We start from the raw sequence: 13,767 nt of genomic DNA, 5'->3' as shown, positions 1-13,767 counted from the left end.
TTTTTTTAGTGTAATTTGTGATGGGAGGCTTCTTATTTATAGATACACATGTACTCTTTTTCCCATTGGACAAGTAATAGGGATATTAACCCCTGACTAGTAAACACAATCTCCCCTGACATGGATGATAATGGAAGGTACAGCAGTCCACAAGCCGATTCTCCTATCTCCGACTCTTTGGAGATCTATTCTTCTGATGTTGTGGTTTGAGATCTGTCCAGAATCTACATGAATTCTGAAACTCAAGACCTTCAGGAAACCTACAGACAACCCCTTTTAACTTCACTTTTTTCTTAGCTGTTGATCTACTAATATCACATGACATTTAGAAGATTTGGCGAGGGAAGTAGGCTCACGGGGTTGTCAAGAAATGTAAAAAGATTTTTTGGGGAATCATGTTAGGGCTGCTGTAACGAAACAAATATTTTTAAACTTGCCTCCATCTTCACAACAGGATAGCAGATATCAATCTGATTGGTGGGGTCCGAATGCTCAGACCCACATGATCACGAGATTTCCGTTATCACTATTGATGGAGCGGTAGGTGGAGCATGTGTCCTGCTCTTTCATTCAATTCTACCTGAGTGTCAGAAACCCACCCGGATCTTTCCAGAACTTCTTAGACAAGTGTACAGTATGGGTTAGATACTTATTATTTATTCTGACATCCACCCATGATGCATTTCCATATTTTATTTCATTTTAGGATTGCTGTATATATGACAAAATGATTGTTTCACAATTGTGGGATCAATGTAATGATCTATAATAAAAAAAAAAAAACTTTATGATCCTGGACAACTTCTTATTTTAAAATGAACCCAAAGTCCAAATTATGGAGAAATTAAAACTAGTATGTATTAGTAGTAGTAGTAGTAGTAGTAGTAGTCGTAGTAGGATGTAGGATGTAATCATAAGGCCCTGCGGCCAGATACTGTATGTCGAGTCCAGAAGACATGAAGCTCCTTATGTGCCGCACTGTATGTGGACAGTACAGTACGGTAGTATTTAGGTATGATATACATAGCTGTTGTCACAGCAGAGCTTCTATTTAATGAAGGGTTAGTTTGCAGGATACAGGCTAGGTTGGACGGCTGCCAGGTTACACTCCTTCCCATCTGTTGGGTTAGAAAGTACAGAGTTGTGTATTACCTTTTAACTCCGTAGTGTCAGTGGTGTTTAACAATGGAAAATAAATAACATTGCGTGATTATTATATAATGGAGCTGTTTGGCCGCCTCCGCTACCCTTCACTCCACTTACTGTAATCTCAGGTTATTCACACCTAACAAATACAACTTTTTTTTTTTTTTTTACTGCATTTGGTTTATTAACTTGGGAATAAATGCAGAAGCGCTCAGAGAACCCTGTGACCCTATGTGAGTTACCTTTATACCCCTGGTGACTATCGTATAAAATTTCCACAGTAAGCCTACAGGTGCACCTTGACATGGCTTCAACAAATGTTGTGCTATCAAAGATCGCCCTTTCACACTGGTCACAATAAGACCCGAAAGTGGCCACACCATGAATATGGCGACCACAAGCCCTAACCAGTTTATTAACATTGTGGTTGTGCACATGCGCATATCAGTGTTTTTCATTTGGAACTTGTTTTATTTAATTTTAGTACATGTACAAATTTGTCTTTGATACCACATTTTAAATCTTTACCTTTTGTGCATGTGCTTGTATGCTGATACCCATGCGCATATATCCACGGTCCAGCATATTAAATTGTGGAGTGTATGTACTTGCGCATGCGCTGATGTCAGTGAGTTATGCACATGCTTAAGATGAAGGAATTGCAGGTGTCCCTCTTGGTATTTGTGCAAGTGCATGGAAGGTATAGCAAATGTGCATGTGTGGGATTTGGATAGGGACCCATCTGTAGACAGTGCTGTTTTGTTTTTATTACCAGTATAGGGAACTGGTTTAACAAGATGAGGCCATGGATGTTGGTCAGAAAGGAACTTTTTATTGGCATTCTTTTTATGGAGATTGCCATTCCCCCAATGTCATACTGTTTATACATGGCCTTTAAAGGGTACCTGTAACCCCATTTACGCCACAAATACAACTATGAAATCTCAGCATACATGTATGGACTTCTACTCCTCCCCATTTTCCACGCAGTCATGATGCAATGTCATGTGATCAGATTTATGCATGGTGTACAGTGTCTAATGTTAGGAGGCTAAAGGACCTGAGATGATGTCACCCTGGTCACATGACATTACTGTTGCATGCCCAGAAAGCATGAGGGAGGAGCTGCTGGATTCAGCCCAAGGAGGACACGCCCCCTTGACTAGATCTCCCTGGATAGCAGGTAAAATTATAACGATGATTTATGGGGATCTGAGGGAAACCATTTTTAGCTAATGGAAGGGTGACAGCTAGTTACTAGGGCTCTATGGGAACCTGCCACTAGCTGTATTTGCAGGTCACCACTTAAAAGGAAACCGTTAGCACATTTTTTACAAAGACATTCTGAATAAGAAGGGGGAGTTCCTTCTTGAACCAAATCCATGGCCTCACAACCTGCCGAATGAGTTCTCTGTACTGTACCGATGAGATAATAATCTGTAATAATATCAAAATAGCGCTGTCTACTGTTGGGAGTCTATTCCTTTCGGAGAAGACGTACTGTTGTGGTTATCATCCCATGTCCTGTTACTAGGCTTCTCAAATGTCAGACCCTGACATAGAGGGAGCTGCAGTTTTTTAAAATTCTCTTTTCCCACCCTGCAAAGCTTACCCAGAATCCCCAGAATGTGGACCTGAAAAAGTGTCCTGGAAAGACAATCTCAATAAGGAGAATGAGTTCCTTTCTCATAGGATGAAGATTTCTACGACGACTGGGCGTTTTTTGAGCTGCCCTTGGCTATCAAGATTTGGGAATCCCTGTCAGTATAACAGTATTGTGTCAAAATACTAAAAGTCTATTATGTTTATTATGGAGTATGACCCGACTACTTGTCTCCACATTATCTTGTGTTTTTATAGATGGCTCATGTTATCTGGGGGTGTCTTAAAGGTTTGGGCAGTCTTCTCACACTTTCATGAAAGGTTATGTTTTTTTTATAAAGAGACAGATATCTGCAGATGGTGCACAAACACGAAACCCAGCTGACAGCTTTGTGATAGTGCAGGTTTCCTGTCATTGTTACATATCACAACTTACAAACCTGCCCTTTCGTTTGGAACATCAAATAACTTTACAGACTCATAACACACGTTTACATTCTACAATTACAATCTAACACTGTTCTCATCCTATGATACAACCTTTTCTATTCTCTATGTCCTTCATGTATAGTTGTTGCTGGTTATACAAGTAAAATCCTATACAGGCGGTCACCTACTTAAGAACACCCGTCTTACAGACGACCGCTAGTTACAAATGGATGTCTGGGTGTTGGTAATTTACTGTACTTTAGGATTATGCTACAATAAACAGCTATAGCAGTTATCAAAGGTGTCTGCAATTAAGCTTTATTGTTCTTATGACAATCCAACATTTTTAAAAATCCAGTAGTCATAGAGACCAAAAAAATTTGTCTTGAGTTAGTTATAAAATATACTGTTCCGACTTACATACACATTCAACTTAAGAACAAATCTGCAGAACCTATCTTGTACGTAACCCGTTGACTGCCTGTAGTTGGTTGACAAATCACATTTGTTCCTGATTATCGCCCTTTGTAAACATTCCAGCGATCAGCAAACAAATGAACACGTGTTTGTTGGCTGATGACATTTTTGATGTGATTATAAAAATTATTGTGGTCGGCAGCTCATCTCCCTTTTCTAATTGGGGATTTGTTGGCAGCATTGATGTAATTTTTTAAAAAATTTATATAAATTCCCCCCCCCCTCCCATGCTAATAGATGCAGGCTAAAAATAAAAGCTAAAATAATTGCATTTATTTTTGCTATTATTTCTTTCAACTTCTGGGCAGCTGCTGCAGCCTGTGTGCCTGTGTCTCAGTCTCCTCATGCATTCTTCCATTCTCCCCCCATCCCGCCTGCTCAATGCACATGACAGGAAGAGGGAAGGGGTGGAGTGAGCTGGATGAGTGTGGAGAAGACTAAGACACAGGCACACACAGGCTGCAGCTGCCCACCCCTTCCCCTAGTACTCAACACATGCGCTGACTGGGAGCCAAGTAATGTGAAGTAAAGTTTTATAAAGTAGTGTCAGGATTCAGAATGCTGACAAACGCAGCATAGCAAAGGCTACTGTAACCTGTCACCAGCTAAAAATGATATTCCTGCTGACAGGTTCTCTCTAGTACAAAATGTGTGGATACTGGGAGTGTTCACTACTCAACAATTTGAAAACAAAAAAAAGACTAAACTGATAAATTATAAATAAAAGGGGATTCACACCCATAACATTAACACAATACCGAAGAAAGAAAGATGAGCACCGATGGTATCAATAAAATCACAATTTTATTAGCTATAATTAAAAAAGGGGGGTAACATACAACAAAACAGAGTGATTACGCAGCAAGCATAAGGTGCTGAGCAGCAGAAAAAGTTCAGTGAACTGTTCAATAAGTAGGAGCATAATGTGCAAAGTGCTAAAGTGCATGAAACTGAACATAAGATGAAAAAAGTATTGGTATATCTCAAGTAATTGGTAGTACACAAACCGCCATACAACATAATGGTAAGTACCTTAAATCCAGGGGCACTAAAGTGCACACAAAAGGTACTTACCATTATGTTGTATGGCGGTTTGTGTACTACCAATTACTTGAGATATACCAATACTTTTTTCATCTTATGTTCAGTTTCATGCACTTTAGCACTTTGCACATTATGCTCCTACTTATTGAACAGTTCACTGAACTTTTTCTGCTGCTCAGCACCTTATGCTTGCTGCGTAATCACTCTGTTTTGTTGTATGTTACCCCCCTTTTTTAATTATAGCTAATAAAATTGTGATTTTATTGATACCATCGGTGCTCATCTTTCTTTGTTCGGTATTGTATTCATTAACGAGTGGATGGTTGTACACTATTGTGCCCGTGTGGCACATGTCCACCATTATTTGAGACAGGTCCTTTTTCTGTGATAGGTTTTGTGTACCCATAACATTAAGACAAGAACATGTGCAAGTACAAAAGATATAACGATACTATACTGAACTGGAAAAAGTAGATGGAGGACCCTGCCCCCGAGTGCTCACAGTCCATATGGGTAATAAAGATTGTTTCCACAAAAAAACACCCACCGATTGAAGTAAATTCCTATGGGCTCATACACACGTCTGTAGCTTCCACTGCCCCTTGTAAGAGCCAAGTGACTGAGCCACAAAACTCCGAGCAGCTCTTATTTCTGCCAAGTTTGAGGTTCTGATAATCTCGTGGACCTCACATGCCAATGGCACATGGGCCGCAAACCATGCACAACGGATCGGTTGCTTGCACCGTGATAACAGGCATGTTCCTCTGCGGATGATGTTTCCTCACGGCCCAGATTTTTGTTATCTTATTCTGTATATTGTTCTATTTTATGACCTTGTTCGTGCTGCGTATGGAGCAACATCAATTCAATCATACAATGATAAATGGACCGATTTGGCAAGCTCTGTGCAGCGCTGCGTATATAAATAAAGAATTTATTATTATTTTTTATTATTTATTATAAATACGGTATAATGGCAGCTTAATGAGACTTTCTAATCCTCCGAGCTTTTAATGAAATTGTAGTGGGTTTGGCCATGCTGAGCAAGAAGCTGTGTGCTGGCTATGTTACCCATTGTATAGTAAAAGCCGAGGGATCTTCTCCTGAGCAGATGTCCTCCACAGTCCCATCCACTATAGTCTTTGTACATCTGTGTCTTTTCATGTTGGACAATGCCTGGAGGACAATCGGGCAGGTGTTCTGTACTACACCAGCATGGATAGCCTCATCTATTATTACATAACACAGAAATGATGCTGCCTCGTCCAATACATTTACAGAGATCACCTGCTTTATTGTATAAAAACATTGGGACTGGATTTGGCTCCTTTTTGGAGCTCCAGTTTCCTGTATGAGATAACCGGCTCCTGTGTTATCTGAGTGAAAAGTCATAAGTTATGGCTCCGAATTTCCTCCAGTCTGCTGAAAGTGATTACACAACATTTTGTTTTGGTCTTTTTCCTAATCCATTCTGTTTTAATACATTTTATTTATATTTTTTTTTACAAGCTTTTATCCCACTAAACTACAACACCCCCCCCCCCTCAGGGTAGGGTATGATTTATCCTTTCTAGGATTCCAACTTTTATGTGAAATCTCGCCCAGCTAATATATAATCTGTGTGTGTGTGTTCGCTAAAGGAATCCGTACCATCACGTTTACTCTTGCCAAATTTTGCACAGTAGCTCTCTGTGACTCTGGGTACGTCATAGACTCGGTTTTGAGACAAAGTTTTCACATCCTGCTCTCCAAAATCCACTTATTACCCACCATTTACAGAAGCCATTGTCTGCTGCTGCTGTGGCAGCTGGAAGCTGAGCTGTGATTGGTTGCTGTTCTGCCACAGGTCATTAATATGAGCTTTGAGCTGTGATTGGTTACTATAGGCAATGTGTAGAAGACAACTTTTGTGTGAGGTAAGATGGATAGGGGGATACAGAGATGGGGAAGATTTATCAGAAGTGTCTCATGTATAACTGTTTAAATTGCCCATGGAAACCAATCGGCTGTAATTTTATAAATCGCTGTTAAAAAAAAATGAAATTTGAGCACTGATTGGTTGCCATAGGGACAAGTTTTGCTCTAAGACACTTCTGATAAATCTCCCCATAGACAAAGTGACAGTCAGAGACAGAGAGAGTCACTTAAATGAGCTTGCCAGAGTCGCTGAAAGAGACTTCCAGACTGACGCGGTCAGTGACAGAGATGTCTGAGATGGTCTGAGACAATAGATGCATATAAAATATTTTTTGTTAACCAGGATATGATCTGGCATCAGTGTAGTTAGAGCATTCTCAAGGTATGTTTGCTTCATAATGCATCAAATCAAATGGTAGGTTTCCTTTAAGTATATGTACTGTCCATATTACTTTTTGCATATATATGATGTGTAATATAGTCTCATGCACATCAATATTCGAGCAGATATTAGAAGCTCCTAGAATTGAGGAATATTCTGTCTTTACGCTAGTTTTCTGCATGTAATTTTTACAGCTTTTTGTAGAATCTTCCCTACATCAAAGATGACTGAAAGTTGTTTTTAACCTCTGACCACCACAACGTCGTCTTGTGTAGGGGTTGTGTGGTAAGTGGAGATCTATACTTACCGCTTCTTAAGTAATAACTTAAGAATTGCATTGTGCCAGTGCTCGGCTTACATTACCACTATAAACGCTTGTGACCTTAGAAGTCTTTGTACAGTAATACAAATTCATAACGTAGTAAGCCGCTGTGTCACCCAGCTCCAAAGGTGCAATTATAGGATGGAATTTACGTCATTCAAAACCCAAAGATGTAGATCTGAAGAAGAACTTAAATACAATACATTGAGCTATATTTCATGTTACAAGCCTGAATCCCAAGCCTTCTATGTTAAAGTCGTTGCCCAGGTTGGAAAATGATCACCTATTCAAATGGGGGCTCAAGTTTTTGAGCTTGCCACTTGGCTATCTTCAAAGATGAATGGATTGCTATCCTAAACTATCTTCATCAGTGTCATAGGGGCAGCATTTATTATATGCTGGTAATTGTGTGCCCCCAACAGCCTCCCTCATGCATCAGCCGACCGGCCAGGCTGTGCAGGGTGTGAATCTATGCCAGGCCCCACCAATTCACCTTAGACAGTCGCTAGCTCAACTCCACCCCTTTCATGCCCCTTCACACCCCATTCATGTGGAAGGGGGAAATGACCACAATGACTGGTGGTTTTCTAGGCATTGGGATTGTTCTAGGGCTTGTACGCCAGAAAACTGCCCTGATAAATCTCCCTCATAGTATTTGGGAAACCGTGGGCTTTACTTCCCTTTATTCATACAATAACAAGGACCCTTCTGCTAGAGATGAGGGTTCTACAGTCAGGCAATGACAAAATGGACACTTTAGGGGAGATTTATAAGAAGTGTCTGAGAGCAGAACTTTTCTAGTTGCCCATAGCAACCAATCGGCGCTCAGCATACTTTTTTTTTTTTTTTTTGCTACAGCTGTTTATAAAATGAAAACTGAGTGCTGATTGGTTTCTACCTTGCACAGTTCTGATAAATCTCTCCCCATGTTGTCCACAAAGGGAATTAACAGGTTGATCAGTGAGGGTCTGCTGTCTAGAAATGGGCACGTGCTATGCTCAGCAATTTCTGACACTCCCATACTATTGAATAGAGCCACAGGAGACTTGTTCGACCTTCTGGTCCAACCATTAGTTTGAGTGGAAGTCCCTTTCAATTGATCCTGCTTATCCAGCCCCTCCCATCTAATACTCCCCATGCCTTATCCCTCCTTACTGGTCACAGTACATGTCATGTGACCAGAGTTAAATCATCTTAGGCCCTTTAGCATCTTAACAATAGCAAACTGTACCCCATGTAAGTATCTGACCACATGAAGTCACAGCAGCCTCCATGGACATCTACTCTTCTCCATCCTCCCTGGAGGCTGCTGTGATTTCATGTGATCACATACATGGTGTACAGTGCAATGCAATGATGTCACTGGTCACATGTCATGAATGTAACACAAGGCACCGTGTAAAAAGATTGACACAATATTTTCCATCCGTACATAGGAGGTTTATTTGGCTGTTGAATATTAGAAGACGGTCCCTAAGACCAAGGAGGCAGAGAAGGGATTTGAAGAGAGACAGAACTGTCAGTCAGAATAATGGGGCGTGGTTCACTGCCAGCCTCAGAGAGAGAAGAGTCACAGATATCAGAGATGAGTCAGAAAGGCTAATTTTCACATCAGATAAACATCTGTAATTAAGGTGCAGGGCCCCACTGGCAGCTCATTTTATTTGATATGGGGAGGACTTGTAACCCTTTATCAGCAGGCGTTGTCAAAATCTGGTGACAGGTCCTTATTAAAGTGGTCTTTACTCAAACTCGACAATTTGGTGACGGAATCCTGTACTCCCACATCATGCAGCCACCTCTGTATCACCTGTGGTATCGGGAGACTAGCATGTACACGAGTCACTGTGGAACGGTATTGTATGAATATACAGCTGTCAGTAGTAACAAACCAAGATCCCGCACTCTCTTGGATTGAAGCCATGTAGTAATGTGCTCCATGCAAATGTCCTGAGGGCCTGAAATTGTGAAGGTCAACCACACATTTACATGTTGGCGCACAGCCTGTATCTCCGACACCCCGCAGGGAGTCCTCCTTTTCAAAAGAGTAAACTTTAAAAGTGAGTTGGTCTTCGCAGCAGGATGATGACATTCCCTTCTTCTGACATTCCTCACTGGCGGCTCACGTGGATATATGTCCAGTTAATCCCTTTATAGCAGCCTCCCAGGGTTGTAGCTGAATTTATGTGTCTTGCTTATTAAAAAGTTATCTTGATTGCAGAAAAGTTTTTTTTTATACAGACAGACTTGCCTAGGCCACAGAATATTTACTCAGTATATTTAGGTATACAGGCAGTCCCCGGGTTACGTACAAGATAGGTTCCATAGGTTTGTTCTTCAGTTGAATTTGTGTGCAAGTCGAAACTGTATATTTTATAATGGTAGATCCAGACAAATTAGTTTTTTGCCCCAGTGAAAATTGGAGTTTCAAAATTTTTTTGCTGTAATGGGACCAAGGATTATGGAGAAAGCTTCATTACAGACACCTTACATCTGATCATTGCAGTCTGGGACTATAGTAAAGCATCCAGAGGTCACAGTGGGCAGAGGGGTCAGTTTTTAACTAGGGGGTCGTCTATCCTCGAGTAATGGACCGCCTGTAGTTAGGTAAGTAGATTTGGCTCAGAATCGTAATAGCTCTAAACATAATTGCTGTGATATGAGTATCACCGCTCATTGTACCGTCTCGGTAATGCAGAAGGAGTTGGGTGTGTCTTCCTTTTCACTGGAAACAAATCAAAGGATCCGCTTCCAGCTAATGTTTGCTGTGACTTTCTCCTTTTATGACTGGACTTTGTATTATCTGATACCAGTACTTGTGTTATTATCCCTCTCGGTTGGCTTGCAGATGCATTTCACATGCAGGCCCAGGGCCAGATTGGGTGCATGCTGAGCTTTCTGCTTGATGGGACTTTATAATCAGGATGACCTCTAGGACATTGTGGCTCCCGATCTGTTTATCCACGTGAAACATCTGTATTTACAATGGCACTTCTACTGCCGGAGTTTCATGTGGATGGGAAAGGAGAAATTGGATCACCTTTTGGCATTTGGAAAATATTTTCTATGTTGGCTCAAATATTTAGGCTGTGTAACTGCTAATATGATATACAGAAAGATTTGGATGTGAAAAATTACATTTTCAGTTCTATAATTAGATATACACAAGATCTATCTGAGCATGATATATCACAATAGCACCTCCTTAATTTTCCTGACTTGGACTCCAGCTCCACCAGAATGGTCACCGACTCCAACTGGCCTTTTTTTCTGGTCTTTCTTGCAGTTCTATGATGAGAGCAGTCATTTTGGCCCAGTGCCTTATTACTCTGATCTGTAGCAGAGGAGCTTCACTACTGAGCATGTACATAAAGTGCAGCCACATTCATCTCAACTAAATGCCTAGAAGAGGTTTGCACCACACACGGCTGCCGGGCCACACGCGTTCTGTGAAGCCATGAGTTGCAGTCCGTGTCACGCTGAGTCCAATGAGTGCTTCTATTGCTGATGGAAGCGTTCATTAGTGCAGGAAGCTGGGTAGTGGTGAGTGCAGCTGAGAAGCCCACACTGCTTCCGGGACCTCTCCTGCCCCTCTGCTCTCTGCCCCGATCTCGGACACTAGTTGTAAGCATCAGGGTAAGGACAGAGCGGAGTATCCCAGGGAAGCAGGAGAGAACCATGGAGTGGTAAGTACTTGTCAGCTGTATTGTACTACCCCCGGTTCCCCTCCTGATGCTGGCACATTAAATAGCGCAGAACACGGAGCAGAGCGGCACAAGGAGGAGAGAAGAAGCCGTGGTGTGGAGCAGGAAGCAGAAAAGCAAAGGTGTTTAATGCTAAATATTTAAAATTTCATTCAAATCAGAAATTATCCCCAAAATAGTAAATTCGGAAAATATGGAAAACCAATATTTGATTTGTAGGCCGTGTGACATCAAAATAAATTATCCAGACATTTCAAAAATTATGAAAATGTAAAGAAGACAAATGGGAAATGTTATTCAGCAACTTATTTAGGTGGTAAATCTATCTGCCGGAAAACGCGATGATTTTGAATTTCAAAAATGGCAATTTTTTTTTGTAAATAAACGCAAAACTTATCAGCCAAAATTTACCACTAAAATGAAGTACAACATGTGGGGAAAAAACAATCTCAGAATCGCTTTGATAAGTAACAGTGTTCAAAAGTTATAACCATATAAAGCGACGCAGGTCAGAATACAAAAAATGGGGCTGAGCCTTAAGCTATGAACTGGCTGCGTCATTAAGGGGTTAATGGACTGAACACAACCATATGACTAATCCCTTGCAGTGTAATTTCCCATTGAAATCTGCATCTAAATTGCATGAAAGTAATATGCATATACCCTTAACTTAAAGGAGTTGGCCACATTTTGAAAAGGTTACAGGGTAAGTACAATAACAAAATAGGGTCACCCATATTGTACTTGCCATGGTTAACCTTTGTCCCTTGTCCCTACGGGTATGGCCGTTGAGCTGCAGGATGTCTTTAGGACACAAGACCTCACAGAAAGCGGCTGCCACCTGGTCACATGATCCTTGGGGCAGAAGGGGCAAAGTTTGTCATGGCAAGTACAATATGGTTGATCTTATTAGGGTATTGTTAGTGTATTTACCCTTGTAAACCTACGTGTACGTGACCCCTTTAAGGTTTTGGTATAACTTCTTTATATCCTAGTTGTAAAGAATTGGAAAGAAATGTTATACAGCTTTTCCCATGAAAAAAATGATGGGACCTAACTTGCTTATTGGTGAGGGTCTCAGTGATGGGACCCCCACAGATCACAAGAACGGGAGCCTGATGTACCCCTGTTGGACCCCTCGTTGCTCCTTGAGATGACCGAAGCTGGGGTACATAGGACCCCCATTCTCGTGATCTGTGGGGGTCCCATTACTGAGACCCCCACCGATCAGCAAGTGAGGACCTATCCTGTGGATAGGGTCTAACTTGTTGCGTGGGAAAACCCTTTTAATTTACCCATTTTTTTTCCTATTGCTAAATCTGCTCTAAAAATATAGGCACTAAGTATAATTCTTTTGTAATGATTTTTCATGTTATTTATTGGAAAAATTAACATAATTCTGGGTCAGACAGAGCTCTCGACATTACACTTTCTACTGAGATGATTCTGGCCCACATTTATTAAAGTGTTTGCACCAGTTTTCTGTCTGCCCTTGCAAACTGCTGGCACATGTATTTATAAATTGTCTGCGCCAGTTTTGTGTCGCGACTGCTCTGTGTCCGACAAGGCAGAAAAAATGTGCAACTAAAGGAGCTGTTTCTGCTTAGTTGGAGTTTGCACCATATTTATTATTGACGTACGACACAATTCTGCAGCATGAACAAAGCGCACCCCAAAAAATGGTGCATAGGTACTTCTGGAGCAGTGCAGGGGGCGCCAGATTAATGAAGACCATGCACCACAATTCACGAATCTGGCGCCCCCTGCACACTACACTGGCAAACTGCACATAGTACAGACTGTTTTGATAAATGTGGGCCATAGTGTCTGCAGAAAAAATTAAACTGGAGACCATGTAAAATGGAAGATACTTTGAAAAAGTGAATTATTTGGTTATTCACCCCCTAATTTGTGTCGCATGGAAGCCAGGGCAGCCGCGCCAAAATACGATCGCGTGCAACACAATGCCAGCGCAACCCTTAGTAAACGAGGCCGAATGTGGAGTGACCTGTCTGTATCTAGTCTCGCCCTCTACCTACATTTTTTTTACACCCTCATCAATAATAGTCTGTATGTTTATCCTAATATAAGGAAATTCACTGGAAATTGAGGAATGTCCATTTTTATTGGCAATGGCTCGGTTTGATTATCAAATGGGGAAAAAAAAATTATTTTTACTTTTTAATCCAATATAAAACTGTGGATCATTTCCAATAAATAACAATGGACAACGTGTTTCGCGTTTGCCAGGGAACTTATCAGGTCTCATTTTACATCCTGAAGGTACAAATATAATAATCCCCCCCCCCCTCCCCCTCCACTTCTTTCTTTTTTTTTTTCTCCTTCCTTATCTCTTTTTTTTCTGCTCTCCTTCTTTTTCTCTAATTGAGCTCTAATCTTATCTTTTCTCAGCTCCTTGTCTAGTTCCTATTGTCCCTTCCATCCCTTTATGATCCTCGCCCTAGTTCCCTTGGGATCAGTGGCCTCCCTTCCATTTTGTATTATTGTTTCTTATCACATTGTCATACTGTCAGTGTTGGATGAAGGTTTCTATGGGCCCTGTGCTGTATGTATATAGTAGCCCCTACAAGTCTGGAATCACTACATATGGTACTAGAATCGGGCTCCTTGGGGAATGGAGAATTTGTCCTTCCTGCCTGCTTTCATTATGCCTTTTCAGGACCTATGGTGGAGCTTCAGAGTTCCTGAAATGGCTCTTGTGTACATGTGTATTGTAAGCAGGA

At 41.1% G+C, this 13,767-nt stretch overlaps 1 protein-coding gene across 3 annotated transcripts in view; it reads left to right on the top strand.

Annotated features, from left to right (window-relative positions):
• PLCD1 (phospholipase C delta 1) overlaps positions 1-13,767 on the top strand; it is a 78,697-nt gene that overhangs the window by 46,861 nt on the left and 18,069 nt on the right. The gene's annotated exons all lie outside the window — the stretch shown is intronic.

The sequence above is a fragment of the Engystomops pustulosus genome, chromosome 5 (assembly GCF_040894005.1).
Source record: "Engystomops pustulosus chromosome 5, aEngPut4.maternal, whole genome shotgun sequence".
NCBI classification, from domain to species: domain Eukaryota; kingdom Metazoa; phylum Chordata; class Amphibia; order Anura; family Leptodactylidae; genus Engystomops; species Engystomops pustulosus.
This window is presented reverse-complemented; position numbering and strand designations above follow the sequence as displayed.